Source organism: Macrobrachium rosenbergii, chromosome 28, assembly GCF_040412425.1.
Source record: "Macrobrachium rosenbergii isolate ZJJX-2024 chromosome 28, ASM4041242v1, whole genome shotgun sequence".
Taxonomy (NCBI): domain Eukaryota; kingdom Metazoa; phylum Arthropoda; class Malacostraca; order Decapoda; family Palaemonidae; genus Macrobrachium; species Macrobrachium rosenbergii.
Genome location: NC_089768.1, coordinates 33184432 through 33206174, shown reverse-complemented (window position 1 = coordinate 33206174; position 21743 = coordinate 33184432). Strand labels below are relative to the sequence as shown.

At 37.3% G+C, this 21743-nt stretch overlaps 3 non-coding genes across 3 annotated transcripts; 1 reads left to right on the top strand and 2 right to left on the bottom strand.

Moving 5' to 3' along the window:
- The first annotated feature begins 11158 nt into the window (after positions 1 to 11158).
- TRNAG-UCC (transfer RNA glycine (anticodon UCC)) lies at positions 11159 to 11230 on the top strand. Its single transcript has one exon. It is a non-coding gene; the product is annotated as a tRNA-Gly (tRNA).
- Positions 11231 to 12924: 1694 nt separating this feature from the next.
- TRNAS-GCU (transfer RNA serine (anticodon GCU)) lies at positions 12925 to 13006 on the bottom strand. The gene has a single exon. It is a non-coding gene; the product is annotated as a tRNA-Ser (tRNA).
- A 7733-nt stretch (positions 13007 to 20739) lies between these two features.
- On the bottom strand, positions 20740 to 20811 carry TRNAG-UCC (transfer RNA glycine (anticodon UCC)). The gene has a single exon. It is a non-coding gene; the product is annotated as a tRNA-Gly (tRNA).
- Between the last annotated feature and the right edge of the window lie 932 nt (positions 20812 to 21743).

The following is a 21743-nucleotide window of genomic DNA, read 5'->3' as shown; positions in this document are numbered from 1 at the left end:
AAAGTAGTAACTTATCAGGTTTTGCCTTTTCTAAACGCCGGGTAGAGGAAAAGCGGAAAAAAAAAGGATGATTTGCGATCGCTCATCGCAAAAGCGCCGCAACACTGAATGGGCAAATGATGATATATAGTGAGTTGACGCTTGAACAAAACTAACTCAGCCAAATTCAAACTAGCCTCGTGTTTGGAAGGGTTCATAGAGTAATTTTACAACCCAAGCTGAGTCGTAGCCCTTTAATTTTGATCAACTCTCCTTTCCAACACCAAGACGAGACGACTTCATACCCTAGCTCGAATTTAATTGCGACGGCCTGACCAGACGGCGAATCATAATTTTAATTAATAACACATTAAATGTCTCGCTTATTCTGTTCCATAACTAACCGTCTGCATGGCTATGGTAAGTAGTATTCCTTACTGAATAACTCAAGGCAATTCAGTTCATCACAGTAGCGGACGTAGATGATATACGTGACACTCGACAGGATACGGGTTTTTCTCAAACTACGAAAACGTTCAAGTGCTGACTTATAAATATAAAATTATGATAACGACTGTTGCTATGAGGCATATTTTTTTTCATATAAGGTAATACTTATAGCACAACGCGAGGCTCCCCTTCCGGAATGAACTACACTAAGTGTTGAGCGTTCTTTTTAATTTCCAATTCATTGAACACAAAAGCGGAAAAAAATCATTACACAGCCTAATATTAAAACTGCATACATAAATGAAGAATATATATATATATATATATATATATATATATATATATATATATATATATATATATATATATTACTATATATATAAATTTACAAATGTACATAGTAAATTTACAAATATATATATATATATATATATATATATATATATATATATATATATATATATATATATATATATATATATATATATATATATGTGTGTGTATGTGTGTGTGTGTGTATATGGAGAGGCTACGATAAATCTCAGTAAAATCAAGTAACCCTCAATACTTCTGCCTAGCACCAAGAAGCATTTAACCATTGTAATTAATCAGATGTATGAGGTCGCTTCCCCATTCAAGGTCCACGAGCCTAAAATTTAAATCACCCGTCTGTTATAGGATGCAGATCTGTGCGAGCACAAGACTTGCTCTACTGACCTTACAAACAAGGTCTGCGGCCTTCAGATATCAAGAACGATCTCGAGACACAATTTGCCTCGACATAAATGTAACCCACGGGTCATTTCACCACGGTCAGACCCAACCCTTATCAAAACAGTGGATATCATTATGATACACAGATCATCACAAAGGGTTTACCACTTTCCCCCTGGATTACCTCAGCTGTCTTTGAGAGAAGGTCTTCTTTCATGCGGACACAAGTTCACAGCGACCATTCGTCTTTGACCTCGTAGGGGAGTAGTTCCCCTCTGTGCACCTCACGTGGTGCACTGTAGGCATTACTTAGGGTTCTTTGCAGCAACCTCTTTCATTCCTTTGACTGTACCTCCGTTCATATTCCCTTTCTTCCATCTAGCTCTCCACAGTGCAACTGAGAGGTTTTCTTCATGTTGCACCTTTCAAACCCTCACTGTCAATTTCCCTTTCAGTGCTGAATGACCTCTTAGGTCCCAACACTTGGCCTCTGGCCTAAATTCTATATTTCAATTCCAGTTCCATTCGTCTTTTATCTTTACGATAGGAGTGAGTTAAGTCATGACTATATCTCACTCATTCTTTAACGTTATAAATATCAGGGATAGGATACTGTCACAGATAACAGCAAAGGAAAGGCTTCAGAATGTGGCAATTTCAAATACAGAAAAGTAGTCCTGGTGGAAAAGGCGCAGTCGAGGATGACTATAATACACGTTTAATTTGGTTTGCATATAAAAAATTTAACTATCTTGCTCCAAGGGTTTAGCGCAACAGTTAGGCTATTTTTTTAAATGGAGATTAAAAGGATTCCACTGGATTCACCATCATTATCGCCTCCATGTCGTCGACGCTAAGGGCCCCGCTAAAATTCCTATGCTTTCACTTCTAGAATTCTCCACTCTACTGATCTCCAGCCTCCCGTCTCACAGAATCCATCAACGTTTGATTATCGTTTATCTACAATGTTGTAACATAATAATAATAATAATAATAATAATAATAATAATAATAATAATAATAATAATAATAATAATAATACCTGCCTGAATATCTGAACTTATAATATAACGACTGGAATTTCTCAAGAGATTTTTTACTGAAAATGATGAATAAAAAACAATTCTGATTACGGCCACAAAAATATCTTGCGTAGGCAATAAACATTTTAATGTAGCTTTTATCATACTTTCAGATGTGAAGTGCATATTGTGATTATGTTTATAAAAAAAAAAATAAAAAAACTTCGCAGCTGAAACGTTTAACGCGTCTTGATGAGGCACTCAGCATTTTCGGATGAAATCTTCACCAATTACTGAAACTATACATCCCAAGAAACGAAAGGTGAGACCTTTTGTTGGTGCCCAAGATTCATCACAACTTTCCTTCGGTATCTTATCAGTGTTTACTGAATGACTTGAAGCTACAAATATAAACGTGATTATGATTTTATAGCCCTCGCGTATACCTCATGATTAACACTGGGAGTCCTGCGCAATACGACAACAATAATTTTAAAAGATATACTGCTAAATGTAAAAGTGTACGTTTAGGTGAATAAAATCTAATGCTAAAATGTCTTTGCTTAGGTACACATGCAATGGGGGTGGGGACCTTATCCCAAATGAAGTTTCTGAAAACCAGAATAATTTAAATACTGATGTACGAAAATGGGTATTACAAAAGTATTGGAAGTCTCAAAATGCTGAAACCATTAGAAACATTTGGCATTCAAGGCTCAAAGCCCCAAAGAGGCAAACCATTTACCGCATTCGTGACAAATTTGATACCACTGGCTCAATTCTTAATGGCCCAAAAACTGGTCTACCCAAAACAGTTTGCCCAGAGGATCACAAGCAACTGTTGCCGGAATATTTTGTCGCAGTCCCAAACGTCCACCGGAACAAGAACCTCAGCAGAAATGAGCATTTCACAAACCTCTATTATACGAATCCAGAAATCTGTTGGGTTGAAACCTTATCGTCCACGGCTAATTCATGACTTATTGGAGGATGACCCAGACAGGCGGCTCAAATTTAGTGAAACCATGCTGAATGAAATGATAGAAAATCCAATAATTTTCGATAACACTGTGTGGTCCGATGAAGCTTCTTTCAAATTATCCTGCCATGTTAACAGACATAACTGTGTTTACTGATGTGGCGAAAACATTCATTTAACATTAGAGCAACAACTAAACCAGCCTGGTGTCAGTGTTTGGGGTGATATTTCGAGTTCTGGTGTTTTTATTTGATGGAATAGTCACAGGCGATAAGTATCTCGAAATTCTAATGAATCAAGTTGTTCCACAGTTACAACAACAGGGTAACTGACATGACCATTATTTCCAACAAGATGGGGGCCCTCCACATTATTCAAGAGCAGTCCGTGAGTATCTCGATGGAACACTTCCCGAGAAATGGATTGGCCGTAGAGGACCAACTGATTGGTCAGCACGTTCACCTGACTTTACCCCAATGGAATTTTTCTTTTGGTGAGTACTCAGGGTGAAAGTTTAGAGTCGAAAACCACCAAATGTTGGTCATTTGAAAAATTACGTCAAAAATGCATTTCAAGATATTAATCAAGGAAAATGTATGTCGAAGCGTGAAAGGTAGCCTTCAAAGTTGTGTAAATTGTGGTGGACAGCAGTTTTAGCAACTGCATTACTGAAATTTTCAGTGCCTTTTTATTGTATTAACTTTATAAAAAATTAATCGTTTTAGTTAGTATAATTGTATGTGTAATCTCAAAATAAACGTTATCATCTACATATATACAAAAAGACATTCTGTACATTTATCTATGTATCTATATATATATACTGTAGGTACACACACACACACACACACACACATATATATATATATATATATATATATATATATATATATATATATACACGTTCATGAAGAAAAATACAATAACCATATTCTCCAACCACAGTAGTCTATATAGCTGGATCGGGAGCACTACAGCGCACGAGAGAGAGAGAGAGAGAGAGAGAGAGAGAGAGAGAGAGAGAGAGAGAGAGAGAGAGAGAGAGAGTCAAGGCGCATCTTATCATTTCCATCCTGAGCGGATTTAAGCTTCAGTAAATTCTCGAAATTTCGGGTGAGTGACCATCTTGGTGTAACCTATGGACAGAACTAACCATTTCTACTTCCAAATGTATTATTGACAACGACGATGAGCGCAATGTTTAATGAAATTAATGTTTAATGAAATTTTCGCTGTTATGATAATTAACGAGCGTCTCAGGGACACTTACAACAAATGCAGCATCGCCCAAAATTATTAAAAAATCTTACTTATGTCATCATCATTATTTACAAGAAGTCCACCTACATAACAAAATGAGGAAGGCTGAGAGCATTTATGATCAGTCTGCAGGAGAGAGAGAGAGAGAGAGAGAGAGAGAGAGAGAGAGAGAGAGAGAGAGAGAGAGAGAGAGAGAGAGAGAGACTGTCTCGCCGTGTGCACGCAATAATCACAGGGTAACATCTCCTACAACGATGAAGAGAGCCCTTCCGGCAATTGTTAGGGTGCACTTAAAATGCACTTTGGGACTCACGTACGTCGAACTAAAAATCTGGATCCTCGCAATCAAGCTTTGCATTCTGGTTATCGGAAGTTTTACGACCACCTCGGGAAAGAAAACCGCCCGACGCTGCATTTGTGGGCGTCCTTTGTGATGGGGGTGAGAAAAGATTGTCTGGGAGATGGAAGATGAGCGGTGTCATTTCTCTCAGTGAAATATGAAACAGACGAAATGAAATGACAACACTGAGCGATGATGTTCTCTTTGGATGATAAAAAAAAAAGGGGGAAGGGGGAATGTTGAATGTATTACGACGGTGGTCACGCATATTGTATCTAATCTCTCTCCTCTCTCTCTCTCATATATACATATATATATTGGGGAAGGTATTCACTTCTTGAAAACTGTCTGTTGTACTGAGTGCTTTCACTTCCGTAGGAACAAGTTGCTCGACATTTAACTACGTTGGAACGTACGCTTATCATCGTGCTCAGATGTCGGCTATCTTTGCAAATTTCACAAGTGTTTGTTAAAATCTTGGTTTAAATGAAAATTATGTTTCCAGATTAATACTTTTACTTTGGTTTTCACACTATATATAAACTTTCCACCTTTTCAATGGGTAGTAGTGACCGAGTCTTTATCTTAAAAGGCACAGTGTAAAATTCTTGGACTTAGAATTTTACTTAAATCTATAGGCATTCAGAAATTTTATATAAGTTCACAAGGCACTTCGAGCTTTCACTGCCACTTCTCCACACATCTCACACACTCCCTGCCCTGAGGCCCTTCTTTAACCTAAAAGGTAAATCAGTTTGTCCCACTAGTTCGATTCTGTTTCCTTGAACATCTGGTCAAATGAGAAAAATATGCCAGTATCAAAGAATACGGCAACAGGCTTTTCTAAACCAATATGGGCCGTGAATACAGGTGTTGTGTGCAATAAAGTACATTCATGTACTGATCAAAGTTTTCAATTGGCGACCTACCAACATTCTTATAGGTAATTTTGTATATTTCATGAATTATTTTGGTATTTACGGATGTCCCCGGTGAGGTGAGTGCAATTCAAGGCTTATCCTAATAATTATCGAATTAATTTGATTAAGCGTGGACAAACGTAAAAGTATATAACATTATATAATATATATAATGTTATATACCCAAGACGAAGAGGACCTCCAAGAGATCACCAAAGGGGAGCCAGCCAACCTGCATTCAAAAAGCGGAACCCTTTTGAGAAAAGGGCAGACGAGGCGCATACCAACTACCCCAGCGAAAACCGAAACTCCCAAGAGGACGGGTATTGTCCGGAGGAGGAAAAGATCAAGGCTGGTCGCTGCTTTTGGAAAGGATCCAGTGCCCTTTGCCCGCATCCTCTTGGCGGTGATGCAAGAGGCCTGGATGGATACCTTGGCATATTCCCGATCAGAAATGAAAAGAAGGGAAAAATGGAATACCGAATATATTTGCCGATCTATTTATGTAATAATTATGCAGTCTCAGCATACAATAATTGGCGATTAGAGATCCTGACATTCACAGCTACTGTTCAGTTTGCGAGTGTATAAATCAACAATAAGAAAATTAACAGTTCAAAATTTTAGCTTATTCTGATTAAGACGTGTTTTCTTCGGAGACGGTTGTGTGTGTGTGTGTGTGTGTGTGTGTGTGTGTGTGTGTGTGTGTGTGTGTGTGTGTGTGTGTGAGAGAGAGAGAGAGAGAGAGAGAGAGAGAGAGAGAGAGAGAGAGAGAGAGAGAGCAATTAATTTCGCGTTCCGTAACATGAAGTTTCAATTTATATTTGCTATGTAAAACACGGTTCAATTTCAGGAGAGAGAGAGAGAGAGAGAGAGAGAGAGAGAGAGAGAGAGAGAGAGAGAGAGAGAGAGAGAGAGAACGATTCTCAACGGTATGCAACTGAATGGGTAATGAGGAATAAGATGTTTTAAAACAGGGAAATATTTCGACCCGAAACGCTATTCCTTGTTCTTCTACCGACACTTAGCGACGTTAACGATTTTGTGAGAAAACAAAAACAACCCGTTGGAATTCTCCGGCCTCTCAGCAACCCAAAAAGGTCTGTGAATAAAGACCAACATAAAGAAGGATTCCTAGAGGAGAAATATAATAACTGAGCTTAAAACAGAGGGCAACATGTTTCTAGACTTAAGAAAAGTCTATGACTGTTTACAACCCCAAACTCTTCCTATTACCTCTCCTGCAAGTTTCAAATGAGATGAACATCTTAAACAAACTCCTAAATACGAAGAGGGCTGTTGCACAGATAAACGAAGTGTATATGAGAAGGATTACTGAAGTTCAGGTTGGGAATCAGGGAATGACACCAAAATTCTCAGTTTACTGTGGTGAGACACTTTCTTTTTTATATACGATTCTCAGCGTGGGGCAAAAATAATCGTACATGCCAGTAGCCACAAAATAATAAGTTTGTTTTTGGTCGTGAAAGATTTATGCAGCAGGCTTTCATATTTTCTTTCTTTTTTACCTTCTTTTTAATACTTTAGCCACTCTATTCAAGTCTTACTATTACTGTCCTCTTGTGTTAATTATTCCACATGCTGTGGTTGTGCTATTTCTGTCGCATTCTTTTTTTACGTTTCTGCTTTTACCTTCCAAGAGAACAAGGGTTCTTTCAGAATGAGATTCCTAGTCTCTCTCTCTCTCTCTCTCTCTCTCTCTCTCTCTCTCTCTCTCTCTCTCTCTAGCGACTCTACTTCAGCTACTACTGCTACAGCTTACACATTTCTGTCATTATGTATATATATATATAAATATATATATATATATATATATATATATATATATATTCGTCATTCAGTTATACATATATATACATACATGCATACATAGTGTACATCACACACACACATATATATGTATAGGATCCAGGTGAAGATATATAATGGCATAAAGCATGGCCCATAAGACACATCAAAAAGGCCATAACTTATTCACATAAGACGTTTCGCACATATGCCATGTGCATCTTCAATCTGCAAACATAACATAAAGCTCGTTAAAATTTACAAAAACTATTTTAAAACAAAGTTAAGAGGAAAAAGAATTATTTACAAACATTAAAATTAATGTATCTTAAAATGCCCTCTATTCGCTGATAATCACTGCAACTGCAGAGGGCTATTTCACGTCTGAAATTCCCACACCAAAAATCTTACTCCATTCCTTGGCATCGGGATTCCTACTTCTCAGTCACTCTTGACATGACTACACTATCAAAATGACTTCCCTTTATCGCTGCATTTCTGCCTCCCAAACAGACTCCATCCGCATTTAGATACGTTATCAGAGCCTAATCAAGTTGGTTTAGTACACAGCACACAACGATAGTGTTTACAATGGGCCTTTCATTATCAAGGTCTTCAGAATCTATTTGGGGCCCTGATATCTCTCTCCCTATTTATACCTCACTCGCTCCCCTAACTCTCTCTCTCTCTCTCTCTCTCTCTCTCTCTCTCTCTCTCTAACGAAAGTGAAATGCCTTGTGGTAATTTCCAGGGTCAATGCATACATGGCGAACGAACCAGTATTGCGAGCAGTGTAATTGTTGCTTTTGTAAATCAAAATTAGTGACACACTTGAGTCTGATTGCTGGGCTACCTAGTAATTTCTGTCAGTATGAAATGTTTTTTTCATTTGTCTCAAACTGGTAATAACGACTGTAACCTGAATCTTAAATAATAATGTTACCAACATATGCAAGGTAATGTTAAATGTATTACAATGAAAATAATTAAGAATGTTTGTGCTTTCTATAATAATTAAAAGTCTTACAAAAAAGAATTATTTTCCCCCGAGAAGATGAATAAACGTGGAGAATTAAAAGAGACCGTATTGGCGCCATCATTCTTCCTACAAATCCTGAAACAAGCTTGCCCAATACTGCACTGCATTTAATTAGGCTTTTTCATTAATTCTAGGTGCGCAATTGATCATACATGCCAAACGCATCAACTGGAGGTTATATGCTATTTGCGTCGAGTGAATAATACGGTAAGTTGATAGTAACACCTCTTTGTATGTCCATATGCCTTTAAGCAATTCAAATCGAGTTATACAGAATATTCTGGTACACGGTGGTGATATCTAAAGATTTGACAATGCATCTCTTAAGGGTAAAACTAGCTCTCTCTCTCTCTCTCTCTCTCTCTCTCTCTCTCTCTCTCTCTCTCTCTCTCTCGGAAAACCTGTAGTTTGCTCAAGACTATAATGTCTCGTAAGGATTTTTTTTTTTTTTTTTTACTTCTTGGAAGCAAAGCAAGTCTAGCTTCAGACAGGTTGTCCATAAATTTGTAAAGTGACTCACTTGTTTTTGACGAGTTATTATTTGTCTGTTAATTACTGCATTTATTTATAAAGCTTTTCCACACAGAGAGAGAGAGAGAGAGACTAACATTCCATCTGTTATGAATAATGTTGTGAAATAACATATCTTTTTTTTTTTTTTTTTCAAAGAAAATGTAGTGTCACATTTTGCTAAATTTCGTCACATGATGATCGCAGTTAACTCTAACTTACCACTAGTGGAGTATAATCAAGAGCTTACACAAATAAAATCATAAATAAATAAATAACACGTTTAACCTCAATAAAGTCTCAACGATTCTAGGGAGTTATGATGTATTAATATTCTATATAAACTGTACTTTAGAAGCCAAGTGTAGAAATCATTACTTCTAGAACGATCTACGATTCACTTACACTCAGGAGGGATAATGAATGCACTCCAAGACACAGGACTCCCCCTTATATAAAAACGGACCCACGTTACTACGAATGTATTTATGTATACCGAATCTCATTAAAGAGCGCCTTCCCCTCTCTCTCTACGAACAGAGGAACTCCTTGTGGTATATATATACTTGTAAGGACGCCTGATTATGTTAATTGTGCTCTTGGCGTCTTCATCTTCCATCCCAACATTAATTTTGATTATGACTTTGGAGATATCGGACATGACATTGCATTCGATGAAGGGACCCTTATCAAGTGCTTGCGTTATTCATGTGGCATCCGTATGCGTGCGTGCGTGTGACTAGAAAAGAACTCAAAGGACAGTGAAAAGACAATGAGAGAGAGAGAGAGAGAGAGAGAGAGAGAGAGAGAGAGAGAGAGAGAGAGAGAGAGAGAGAGAGAGGACATTCGCAGCTTCAATAATGTTTTGGAACAAGGTTCAGACGTTGCTGGGCCTCGTATACACTCACATTCACAAATCCATTGCCTCTCTCTCTCTCTCTCTCTCTCTCTCTCTCGAGAGAGAGAGAGAGAGAGAGAGAGAGAGAGAGAGAGAGAGAGAGAGAGAGAGAGAGAGAGAGAGAGAGGGGGTTAACATTATTAGAGAGAGAGAGAGAGAGAGAGAGAGAAGAGAGAGAGAGAGAGAGAGAGAGGGGTTAACATTATTTCATTCTGTTGCCCTTTTTGTCGATGAACGCACCCAGGAGAATTTTAGATGTGACGTAATCAGTTTTATCAGCAAGCACTTTGTTTTCATAGTGATACACGTGCCTATATATATATATATATATATATATATATATATATATATATATATATATATATATATATATATATATATATATATATATATATATATATCCAATTATTATATATCATTTTTAACTCACTCACTTCGGTGGCTTTACAACATCGATTCGTTGCATTTTAATTTCTTCACTGTATTATGCATTCATCAATCCTTCCATTCTAAATGTCAAGTAGGTTCGTTTTTTCCCAGATTCTACTACACTTTTTTCTTTCATATTACTAAGCAGAGGAAGGACATCGAGCTATTGGTTATTAAAACATTTTCCTTTTCAATCAAACCTCTAAATGCTCGCCATGCCGTTGTTTAACTTCAATTTATTACCCCCGTATATATGTTAATTAATTCGTGTGATTTAGATCGTTTTAGAATACGATTCACGAAATACTACGCGTTTATATTCTTCGTGTCTGAGATTTTTTTTATGTCCAGAAAAATTATGGCTGTCACGATTTGAGGAGAGCGTTGCTGATGGAGGTGCCTGGTGGGAGAGCAAGAGGAAGACCAAAGAAGCTAAGAAGGTGGATGGATGTAGTAAGAGAAGGCCTGAGAGATAAACGATTATCAGAGGACGGTGTGTTTGACCGAGCCAGGTGGAGGAAACATCGACCCCACATACAAGCGGGAAAAGATGCAGAGAAAGAAGATGATATTATCATTCAAATACTGAAATTCAAGCTTCGTAAAGAAACGCAAAAATTAAGAGCAAATTATATTACAAATATTGGTTTTTGTAGAAGAATAACCTGTGCAAAGTTTAGCGACCTTAACATCTGTAGAAACAATTAAAGCGGGATTTAACATATTCCTCTGACTAAGCAGGATATTTTTAACACACATTACCAAGCTGATTTTAATTTATTTTAAGATAGATTATATACAACCTACATGCGTTGGTGGTATAGTGGTTAGCATAGCTGCCTTCCAAGCAGTTGACCCGGGTTCGATTCCCGACCAACGCAGAAGTGTTTTATATATAAAAAAAAACTATCAATAATTACATTAAAAAATATTATTATTTATGAATATATGAAAATCGGGCTTGCAGGTTGTGTAAACTTTCACGTGTGACAACCACGAGGTCAGGTGAGCAGGGCAGTGTAACAAATGGTCACAAATGTTTTGATGTAATAAAATCCATTTGGCTTCCACTAATAGTGTTTGAATTTTATGTACTGCATTTGGTTGTTCAAATCACTTTTAGTGGGTGAAATTTATATGCAGTCATTAACATTATTTCACTATGATTTTCCCATTCGATATCTCAACCTCTCGTTACACCCTTTTACCTAGTGTGTGTGTGTGTGTGTGTGTGTGTGTGTGTGTGTGTGTGTGTGTGTGTGTGTGTGTGTGTGTGTGTGTCTCTCTCTATAAATAAATAAATAAATAAATTATATTACATATATCAGGATTATGCTGTCAAATATATATCAGGATTATACAGCATCAGGATTATGCTGTCAAATATATATCAAGATTATGCTGTCAAATCGAAGTCAGTGCTTATACATAATTAAAAGGTTAGTGGCACCGGCTGACGATAATATAATGCGGGTGCAGCTGTGAACGAGACATATAACTATGGCTGTGACTAAGAACGACGAGTGATAGCCTAAGGGGGAATGGGGTCAATAACTAAAGAATACGGGTAATTTTAAATGCTTAGAAGAATCAGAACTTTCAAGTAGCTAAAAATGAGACTGTGTAATGGAACAGAAAATTTAGGCCAAAGGCCATGCGCTGGGACCAATAAGGTCATTCAGTACTGAAAGGGAAATTGAGAACAGAAAGGTTTTAAAAGTGTAACAGGAGGAAAACCTCGCAGCCGCACTCTGAAACAATTGTTAGGAAAAGGTGGAAAGGAAGATGGAAGAAAGAGAATATGAACGGAGGCAAAGTAAAAGGAATGAAAGGGGTCGCAGCTAGGGACCGAAGGGACACTGCAAAGAGCCTTAATTAATGCCTACAGTGCACCGCGTGAGGTGCACTGACGGCGCTACTCCCGACATAGAAAAATGAAACTTACATAAAGTATTCATGAGATAAATTCTAATTTATGGAAGTAACGTACAGGCAAAAAAAAGGGGGGGGGGTCGAGGTTGCAAAGTATATCTAACGAAATTTGTGAAACAGGTTGAGATACGTGATAACTAAACGAAGGTGTTCAGGTACTTTGGTTGAAGAGAATGGAAGTAGTGCGGAGGTTATCGACTAACAGAGTTTAATGCATGTTGATGTTTGCATAATGCAAAATCTGTGAAGGACTCAAATCACTGCTGGTGAGGTATCGGTGAAGTTGTGAAAGGTTAACTGAGAAGTTAGTTTCAGTCTAATCTTTTCTCTTGACAGATAAGTACGGTAATGAATCGTTTCTCTCTCCCTGAAATCGTAAAAAAATAAAAATAAACAAAGCTGAAAAACCTTCATTTCCATACACATTAATCCTGGTGTATATCACTTCTCAATATTGGAATGACCACTTGAAAAATATTTAGATGGAAAAATATTGAAGACTTGCTTTTCTCATTCAACGATTGCACTGGGTGGTCTCCCATTATATGGCAGACGTCGCTGAGAAACTTCTCTTTTTCGATTTTAGCCATGTTGTCACATTAAGGGGACAACAACAATAAAAAACAAAATAAAAACGACCGTGCGACGAGGATGGGATTCGAACCCACGCAGGGAGACCCTATTGGATTAGCAGTCCAACGCCTTAACCACTCGGCCACCTCGTCATGTCTTAACCGTGAAACCTATCATTAAAAAAAAACTGCTTTAAAAAATACTAATTACAGGAGATAAGTTCATATTTCACGAAGTTGCTCCAAACAGCTTTTACAATATAAGAATAATTATTATCTCATAATCAACAGCGAAAGATCGAAAAATATCTGCAAACATTTCCATTGATGTAACTTGCATACAATAAATGCTGACCTGACCTAACCTAACCTTAGGGTGTCCCAGTTAGATCAGGGAAAAGGGAGTGTGTGGGGTTACAGGGGTTTGCTTTTCTAAAGTCCCCTTCGAAACTAATACAACCTAAATGAACTAACTGAGATCAGATTTTAGACATGACTGCAATATCAACTAATCAGTAAGACGAAGATGGGTTTCATTTACAACGTGAAACTGTCATAAACTAATAAAAAATAAATTTCATATTTTGAGAGGGCTTCATAATTTTAAGGCTCGTTTATAATTTGGAAACTTCAACTTCTGTGTTTAAATTTTACGCAGTATCCCGTGCAAACTTCTAAATTTCCTGTGATTCTTCCATTCAGATATAAAAACTTTAAGGTAATGTCAACTCTCAAGCGATCAATGACTGAATCCCCATTAAACATTTACCTTTTAACCTTGACCGTTTAGAAAAAGTCTAGATACCGATGTTGTATGACTGGTAATTGGAATTCAGAATTGTCAGAATGGCAGTGAAACACTGAATAGCTGAAGCTAAGAGTAAGAGAGAGAGAGAGAGAGAGAGAGAGAGAGAGAGAGAGAGAGAGAGAGAGAGAGAGAGAGAGAGAGAGAGAATTAAAATACATCTCAGTGCCACAAGAAATCAATGCCGGAAATCATAACAATTACTGACAAATGAATTCTGAAAAAGTCTGGTTATACAGAGAGAGAGAGAGAGAGAGAGAGAGAGAGAGAGAGAGAGAGAGAGAGAGAGAGAGAGAATGATGATGGTGGTACATGAAAAGCAAATTCAAGACGCTAAATCAGAGAAAGGTAAAATGACTGAATGTCAAAATCTTAAATATTCATCATAACTGTTGACCAAAATGAGCATTTCTGTGTCTAACTTATAACTCGTGTGAGTAAAACCTATAAACTCATTTGATCTACATATTTCACGAAGCACTTTACGAGGAAAAAAAGAGCGAGGAAAAAAACGTGCTGGTGATAAGACAGCTACTTCTAGAATTTATAAATGTCTGAAAGCCAAACTCCCTCTCCACCAAAAGGGAGAAATGGTCTCAACTATCAGAGGTCTAGTGAATGAAGAACGCCTACGAACGTGACTAATAAGATGCAAGTCGGAAGATTAAAAGGCAGGTCAAAATGATAAAAGAAAAACCACACACAACACACACACACGCATTACCTCTCTCTCTCTCTCAATATATATACATATATATACACATATTTATATATATATACATTTATATACATATAAATATATAACATATATAACAACATATATAAACACATTTATATATAAAATTATAAATTTAAAAAACCCAAGACATATTAAAATTCACAAACTATTGGACCAACCTTCCACCACAGTAAAAGAAACATAAGTGGAAGGAAACTAAAAAAAATAAAAAAGAAGAAAATACAACTTAAGACAAGAAAAGGTGAGTGGCTGCTGAGTGAGCTACGTAGCTAGCTTATTTGATAGAACCCAAGAACCACAAGGCGATGGATGCCTCCGAATCATATAAGATGCTGCTCGTTGAGCATCGTACAAGCTTTATCCCACACCACGCGCAAACAATGGCATGAACACGTACTTGATTCCGCTAATTAAGTCACTGGAAATTTTGTGTTCGTAAAATTTCTACGTACTGTAAGGCTGACCACCGTCAGTACCTATCGCTGTTCAGTCCGCCAGTGTTTCCGGTATCCTTGAAAACCCGAACCATAACAATAACAGTACGAGGAATAGCAAGAATTACGTTAATGACTATAATATAACCATGGTTCGGTAATCAGAAATCAGTGAACTGAATATAAGATTTGAAAATCCTAAGCTGTGAATTGATCATACAAGCCTATAAAACCTAATTAAACAAACTAGCCTCTCTCTCTCTCTCTCTCTCTCTCTCTCTCTCTCTCTCTCTCTCTCTCTATATATATATATATATATATATATATATATATATATATATATATATATATATATATATATATATATATATATATATATATTTTTTTTTTTTTTTTTTTTTTTTTTTTTAATCAAAAAGAGGTTTATTTTAGTCCGTCCATATTCTAAAAAGCACTTATATGACATGCTGGAATCCAGTAACGTCAAAATATTTTGAAACTGCCAGGGAACCAGCTGGTGTCTCCAGTGACCCAATTTTTACGCAAAATTTCCACGGGACTGGTTTCTGCTAGTTGATACCACCACCCGTGACGTTAGAGTCAAGCATCTATTACATTCCGTTTCCTATCCTGCTTAAAAACAGATAGCTCACCTACTCCTCTCTCTCTCTCTCTCTCTCTCTCTCTCTCTCTCTCTCTCTCTCTCTCTCTCTCTCTCTCCCCTTTAAATGTTCAACTGCTTTTTGAATTTGTTTTCCCTATTCACTACGACTATTTTATATGAAAATATCGTAAAATCAAATTTCACATTTTAATCATCTTGAGATATACCGACATGTAATGAGAAGGCTTGTAATGAGAAGTGAAGAGTCAAGTATCTCCATTGTATTTTTAAGAGAAGGCCTGCACTAAGGATACTCATTTCTATCAACCGAGATCTTAACGAGGACCTGCAGAAATCAGAAATAGTTGTTTTACAGCATCGTAATTCTTATTATCAACTGTACTTGGACATATATTATTAAAAAAAAATCAGTTACTTGCAAAGAACAGCCGCTATAACATACATCAAATGCAAAATGTTCAATTCCCAATTTTCAAAACAGAAAAATAATATGTCATTAGATTCCTTCTAACAATGGTGGTGGTACGTAGTGAGTTGCCTATAAATCAATTTAGTAAACGGAAGTGCGCCGAACTTATGGCTTCTGTGGCCTAATAAAAACCTGGCAGTACTAACATTTAACTCAAAGTACTTGGAATAAAGCCATCGTCAATTTGTTTCATCATTTAGTTCTTTATAATACTTTTAACATCATACCAACAATACACAGTAAAGAAAAAGGAAAATATCTTTAGTACTATTACGCTGCATGCAGTTCTCCAATCAAAATTTCTGGGCAATCCTAAGCAACTTGACATTCATCTTTGCAGGCCAGATCCTCGCAATTACTAGACCTCTTTACTCAGTGCTTGTCGCCCTTGACCATGGAAGGTAAGGAAAATCTGACAAAACTCTGAGAAGGAAACGAAGACATGTTAAAAGTTTGGGGTACGTGGACCAAAATCATACAGTGGAAAAGCCGATTGGCCGTGAATTGAAGAGAAAGATAACACGCTGGACACACAGTCTATTTTTGATAATCGATCAAGCATCAGACATTGTGCACTTAACGGGCTCTTGCTTCTTTGGCCCATTCCACGCGAGTGCCTAAAGCGTTGCAGTTAACGTCAGTTGATCAAGTGCATATGCAACACATGCTGAACTGTGCACGAGAGTTTTCAGGGCGTGGTGCGCCAACATTGGCCATGCGTCTGGAACAGGCAGCCAAGACGAGTCAATTTTCATTCTAATGGATCTGGATAAGAGAGAAATGGTGCTTGGGGAAGGTTACCAACCTAGTAATTTCAGTGCCCAGCAGGTCTCAAGACAAAATTGATAACGGGGAGTTGTTACAGAGGTTCACACAGAATCATTAGTTTTACTAATTAGGCACATGTGGGGAAAAGTTACAATATATTCCAAGTCACGCGTGGCGGCATGTAATCATTGCTTACAACCTAATTCACTCTAGTCATCAGCTGTGCCAGAGGATATTGCGTCACTAATGGCATCTGTTTCTTGCTTATACTGGAAATGCGCTGATGATGATAACGCGATTATGTCTCCTTATAAGCCGACGCCAAGGGCAATTTTGCAAAACGAAATTTCTTCAAATTGATCCATTTTGATACTGCAATTTTGCAAAAAGAAATTTCTTCAAACTGATCCATTTTGATACTAACACCGAAACCTGTGGGAATGACTACACTGATATGGCAGAAACCAATAAATCAATTGAAATTATGACTTAACATGAATATAGACATTCAGGAAGTTCCAAAGTAAATACGACATAAGAATCATTCGTCATTTGTGTTTGGGCTTGATAAGATAAAAGTGAAAAATATAATGCTTTTGTCATTATACCCAACCCCTCTTCCTACAGCAATTACTATGTTGTCATTTCTCATACTGGAAATACTTTGTATTTAGTGAACGTTTAAAATAATATCAACTGTTATTAAAGAGAGACCACTGACTTCCAAAGCATGATTCTAAATAATCTTTTCCACGTGAAATCGAGGCGTTTAATATAAGAAGGACACCATAAACGTGCAGCCAGTTATGAGACATTTGAACGGCCTAAAACTCATATCTTTAATAATGGGTGAGATGGTGTTCATGGCAACAAAGCATCAGCCTTTCATCCAAGGTTAATAATTTCGAGTCCGTTCACAGGCAGACATTTGTGAAAATATTACCGTCTCATTTAACCTTCGTTCACAATGCATTTGAAGCCAGGGTCTTAGTGGGAATTTCTTGGGCACTAAGTGTATCTTGTGAAGAAAGTGTTCCAAGGATCCATTTAACTGAAAATATTTTTAAAAATCTCCATTAGTTGTTCATGAATATAATGTGCAGTTTTGTGGTACGCTATTTAATAATCAAAAATATTTCCAAAACATCTGAGAAATGAGCAGGAGTCTCTCGGTGACTAAGTATTCTGAAACACCATAGACATTTTCACACCAGATGAGCTTGCCATCTTTGCATGCAGAGCCCAGGGACGTTTCTTGGCTGAAGAATAAACGAGACAAGCTTTGTTCTCAATTTTGGCCTAAGCACATAGCTTATTATTCAGTTCTACCTTAGAAATGCATAACTGGCAACTGACAGTGATTAGTCTAGACTATGAGTAATTTTGTTTACTCTAAAGCAGATATAAAAAACATGAACTCTTATGTCAAGTCTGAAGGAAAAATTAACTCACCGACTTCAAACTTAATTTCTTTGTAGAGTCTAACTTTGAGCTCTGAGAAATTAAGTCTCAAGATTATAAGAACAAGACTGATTCTCAGTCTGCAAATTAAAATTATTTTTCTCTCAAAAGGCTCACTCACAAAGACTTAGTTTTTTGTCTGTTCTCAAGCAATTATTTTTAATGCTGGATAATATTCCTGGTTTAAAACCGTAATTTAGACAAAATGAGCGTAAATGGGATTTATTTCGAACTACTAAATTTTTCAGCGTTCAAGAACTATTACAGTGCTCCATTTTAGAAAGTTTTAAAATGGTGGGAAACAGTGAGAATTAATGCACTGAGAATTAAGAGGCGATATGACAATATATTTGATTTTTTTTTTAAGAGAAACAAAAATATTAATATTCTAAGTCGAACAGTCTGATCCAGACACTTCACCAAAGTTACTTCTTAGAAAGACTTTATTTTGTGGTGGTTGTCACTTTGCTTAGTAATATTGTAAATCACAAATTTCGTAAGAAAAGCAACCACTTTTTTTACAGGCGGCAAAATCAAATTTCCTAACAAATTTGCCTCCATTCTTAGGGACTCTCTCCTTGGGGGATTCCTGTGGATCCGTGGGTGGTGCTGTACCTTAATTGTACCTTGTTCAAGGTGCGCTGCCATTCGAAAGGGAGGCTGGGGGGAGGAGGGAGGGTGAAGATCATTTGAGGGTGGTCATTCCCACGTAGTTATTACGGCATGTGCAATTTTCTTTTGTTGCCTGAATGTTTGCTGTCCAAATGGGAATGCTGCAAGAAGTATAAAAATGTTTGTTGCAAGTGTCTCCCTTGCGGAGGATACCGTGCAAGTACATTGTACACATTGCAAGTTTATTTTCCTTTACAACAGGATATATAATAAAAGTAAAAAGGAAATTCGATTAAAATTAGTATCACGAACGGTAAACACTTCGTGAAAAATCCATTCGCTTGGCAACAACAATGGTGAGAAACTATCACACGAGCGCAGAAAAATTCTGATATAATAAATATGATTATCAAATATCCACCATAACAGAAGCCTTCTCAATACTGTCTCTGTCATTATGAAAGGAAGAATAATATTAGCCTTTTTGTTTCACGCCCATTCTCCGTAGCTGCATTAAATCAAACACAATCACTGGAAAAAGTCTAAAAATTCTACCTCTATAACAAAACTCAAAGGAACTTCGTAAAAGTAACATGAAAAGAAACCCTCATGAAATTCAGGGTTACATTAATGCTTAAGAGAAACCACGAATGAATAAGCACTTAAGGTTTACAAGGAACCTCGTCACGACAAAGGCAGGTTAGAATGGAATGTATGAAGACGTAGGAAATTAATACGTAGCTCTAAGTGGAGAAAGAGTTTGCATCTGTTAAATACTTTCTTATTTTGCTTTTAAGAGTTAGAATGTGGCTAGCATGACTCCTCAGCACTGCCTAACAGGAATCCTCAGAAATGGCTAATATGATTCCTCAGCACTGACTAACTAACAGGATTGCTTAACACTGGCCAGCAGGTTCCCTCAGCAGTGGCTAGCAGGATTCCACAGCACTGGCTAGCAGGATTCCTCAGCACTGGTTAGGACGATTCCTCAGCACTGGCTAGCAGGATTCCTTAGCACTGGCTAGCAGGATTCCTCAGCACTGGCTAACAGGATTCCTCAGCACTGGCTAGCAGGTTTCCTCAGCAGTGGCTAGCAGGATTCCTCAGCACTGGCTAGCATGATTCCTCAGCACTGGCTAGCATGATTCCTCAGCACTGGCTAGCAGGATTCCACAGCACTGGCTAGCATGATTCCTCAGCACTGGCTAGCAAGATTCCTCAGCACACAATACTGGTAAGTAAAATCAAGGTGAAAAACAGAAAAAAGTGAATATATTGATTATAACAGAAACAAATAATCTGAAGAGCTTAAAATTTCAATAAAGTGCGAGGCAGGAACACGGAATACCACTGGAATACCATTCATAACACTGCCAGGAAGTTTCAACAGACAAGAGAGTCCTTAACAGACCAAGAGATTCATAAACAACATAAACAACCAAAACATTAATGATAAAAAAATCATACAAAAAGGCATGACATGGAGAGACAGCACGCAAAGCATCGATAAACCAGTGAAAGATAAAACTCCGAATTCCGGAGTATTAAGTGTGAAAGAGAATTTTGCATGGCTAAAAATGAGCCGATGCAAAACACAGTCAATTAAGTGATGAATAATTCTTGTTAATAACTTCAAAGGGTCAGGAAAATTTCTCTAGTGCTTTAAAGAGAAGTTTTAACCAAAAGATCAATCTGAATTTTGATTATTGACAGCAAAGCAAACCACTTCTGCTAAGCTGGAATAGGGGCTAATTATCATACAAAAACTGCCTGACTGATTGATTTATAATCTGGCGTTGCTAACAAGGGCTATCAGCACTAAGGAACCAAAATTTCTTCAGCAAACTTACAACCATACGCATGCCACTGATAAACAAAATAGACTCCGCTCGGGAACGAGTAAAGAAATAACTCTTCATCAACTTATGTTACTGTTTGCTAGTTTTAGGAAATTAAGAAAGAAAAAAATCCTTTGCGATGGCCGGGAATCGAACCCGGGTCAACTGCTTGGAAGGCAGCTATGCTAACCACTATACCACCATCGCCATGAAGACAAGTGGTAACACATGTGCTCCTGTTATCACGTAATCTCAAGAGAGAGGCTGCCTACCTTTATGGAGTTTAATCACTTAAGATTCTTACAAAACGCCATTCCTTCCAAAGCATTTACAACAGAACCGAAAAAAGAAATAAGAATAAAAATAGGATAATCGAGACGGATTCCGAAGAATCGAGGGAGGCGAATGAAATAAAGAGGTTTAGAGCTGTTGACATCTAATGGACAGCTGCTGTGACGGTAGGCTGGCATCCCTCCTGGCGGGGAGATGGCCGCGTCTAGGGGGGTGCTGTGTCAGGGGGAGCGGGCTCCTCCCATGTGAGGAGTGAGGGGGCCCTCGTGAACGAACCACGGAGAGTGAGCCAGTGAGCCACGTGGGATCAGCATTTGAAGAGGGTCCCAAGTTCTGTCAGCATCCCAAGTGCCTCGCTCATGGCAACATCTGTAAACGTCACTTTTACGTCTTTCTATGCATCGAGTAACGTGGTTCTGATGCGCTCGACTCTTCATGACGTCATGCATGTCAGTCAAAAAGTGGCATTGTATAACAAAAATCCACAATTAAATAAATAAGTTTTATTATTTATAAAATATAAAAAAACAGACTGTAAACAACTACTTTTATAAATAATACAACTCACTTATATCATTGTGGACTTTTATTACACAACAGTTTTTCACGACATCGAATTTTTTTAGCAAAGTGGCATTAATATTAGTACTTAATAACCGTTACTAATTTCTAATATGTTACTGATAAATAATTTTTAAAACTGGGTGGAATTATCGTGAAACAAGGCTACAGAGTAATAATTCTCTTTTACGTTTCCTTAGAAATTTCTTAGTTTACTCAAAATCAAATTATTCCTCTAATTCTGTTCAAATATTTTCATGTCAGACTCACATTTTTTCCTCAGAACT